General features: G+C 37.5%; 1 long non-coding RNA gene across 1 annotated transcript; it reads right to left on the reverse strand.

Moving 5' to 3' along the window:
• Nucleotides 1-435: 435 nt before the first annotated feature.
• Nucleotides 436-866, reverse strand: LOC142163533 (uncharacterized). Its single transcript, XR_012694485.1, has 3 exons — nt 786-866; nt 568-699; nt 436-484 (listed from the first exon to the last, which is right to left on the reverse strand). It is a non-coding gene; the product is annotated as an uncharacterized LOC142163533 (long non-coding RNA).
• Between the last annotated feature and the right edge of the window lie 1,611 nt (nt 867-2,477).

Consider the following 2,477-nt stretch of genomic DNA (forward strand, 5'->3'; position numbering starts at 1 on the left):
GCGGTTGAAACAGCCAAGGGAACAGATATAGGAGCAGTAGAAATTGGCAAACAAACGGAAGTTGTTAAAGCTGGTAAAGAAACACTTACGGCTGGCAAAGGAATGGAGGGAATAGGAACAAATGAGGAAAGAGGAGCTTCATCAAAAATAGGTCCGAGCTCGCCACTCCCGAAGCCACTGTCAAAAAGGTGCTGAATTGATTCATTGTTATATCTTGGTTCGGCATCCTCATCAGATTGAATCAAAACAGGCTCGGTGGCGGAGGTACCAGCAGGAGTGTTTTTAATTTCATCATCAATGATTATTCGTCTCCTGGCCCTTGGCCTGGTAATTAGGGAGGTACCCTCCTCTTCTTCTTCAGAACCTTCTTTTGTAGCTTTTCTTTTAGGCAGCAAGGCTCGAGCCTTATCTAAATCCAGAGCAGCATTCGCAAACATGCGAATGGCCATAGCTACTTCAGCTGTCATTCCTCTAATGCCAAATCCTGATTAAAGAATGGATATACATGATTAAAGTTGAGGAAAAAGTGCTTAACATGCAAAACAAAATTTTTAAAAGGGTGGATACCATGTGTTTTGACTTTCCAGCCATGTAAAGAAGAAATTGATTTCCAAGTTCTCTGCTCCCTAGTAGCAATCTTCAAAAGTGAGTCTACCCAACCACGAAAGTTGGGAATAGGTTCCACATCTCCCATGGTTGCTACAAAAAAACAAGAAGGACGAGGTTAAAAATAACATTCTTTTGAAATTCTCAAAAGTAGGTACGGTAAATAAGAGGAAACTTACGTTCAAAATTCCACTTCTCAGGAAAGGGAATATTTGTTTCGCCAATCAAATCCACTGTATGGACAGCAACGTAACGGATATACCATCCACGATCTCTGTCATCCTCAGGGTTTACCAAAACTTTTTTGCTCCTTGCAGTTAAAGTGAAAACCCCATGGCGTATTAAGTTGGGATGGTATAGATGAATGAGATGAGAAAAGGTGAAATTGACATTGGCCTTGGATGATAAATATCTCAAACAAGCCACTGTTCTCCACACCAATGGACCAATTTGGGCCAAACAAATGGTAAAGAAACGACAAAAATCGAGAATAACTGGGTCAATTGGAGGATTAAAACCTAAAGTGAAGGGGTAAGTGTAAACAGAAGAATACCCATTTCTAAAAGAGGAAATTCTTTGATTTGGGGAAGGAATTGACATTCGAAGACTATCCTTCCAATTACAATCTTTCCTTATGGTGGGGATTGTAAGCTCAGTTACTAATGTTGGGTAAGTATCGACTCTTTCTAAATTTTTAATTTGTTTTTGAAGAGACGTTTTGTCACTTTCAAAAGACAAATCGCCGGGAACTATATCATCAACTGAGGGTTCTTGAGAAGTATCAAGAATTTCCCTACTTTTAGAAGAAGGGGCTTTTGGGATAAAACTCCTTGAAGAAGAACCAGATGAACCGCCTCGTGTAGATTCTAACCCTGTTCGAGGCCTACTTCCTCCGCCTCTTCTGTGTCTAATAGGGGCGTTGGGGAACTGATCTAGAATTGGAACTTTTTTACGGTTAGGGTTTGAAGAAGACATTGTTAAGAAGAAAGTATGTGCTGAAAATTTGTGAAGAAGACAAAGGAAGACAAAGTATGTGTAAACTGGGAACCGTCAAATTTTAAAGTATAATGATGAAAAGCCTATAATAAAGGCAGCTGTCACTTCGTAAATAGTGAGATTGAAGAAGTCTCGAAGAAGAGTATGAATAGCAGAATCAATTATAAAATGACACATGTACAGAACATTAAATGGAAAAGACTGCTGAGACGTTAGTACTGTCATGAGCATTAATTGTGGCAAAAGTTCTTTCTACATGAAGATCCACTTCCCAATTATTTAATTGATAAAAAAATAGAAAGTGGGGGGACTATCTGTATTGGGAAAAAATTGAATTTATATTAAAAATGATGTGGCATGACACGTGGATTAGTTGAATGGTCAAAGAACATCAATTGACTAAGAGGCACGGTGAAAACACGGTGAAAACAACCACGGGAAGAAGAATTTAAATAGGCACGAGACGATGTATAGATACGAGTCTCGTACCAATTTAAATTATTTACAGTCAACGGATTAGAAGGCATTAAAAGCAAGGATCAGATGACAGAAAGGAGTCCAAATTCATTATTAAATGTCTGATACGTTATAAAGTTGGTATTTAATATGAATGATTGTATAACGACTTATTTAATGTCATTTATTGCTCATGATTATGTCATTAAAACTGATACTTTATTCCTTTACCTAGAATGATCTATAAAAGGAAGAAGTATCATCATTTGTAAGCACACGATATACTATTGAGAATACACTGAAATACTTATCTATTTACCCTCTACCATTGTTCTCAAAAGTATTTTATTTTTTGTCTCCTGATTATCAGTAACCCGAATTTTTCTTTTAGCTTTGACCAAGGACTCAGATTTTTGGTT

This window comes from Nicotiana tabacum, chromosome 8 (genome assembly GCF_000715075.1).
Source record: "Nicotiana tabacum cultivar K326 chromosome 8, ASM71507v2, whole genome shotgun sequence".
Classification (NCBI taxonomy): Eukaryota; Viridiplantae; Streptophyta; class Magnoliopsida; order Solanales; family Solanaceae; genus Nicotiana; species Nicotiana tabacum.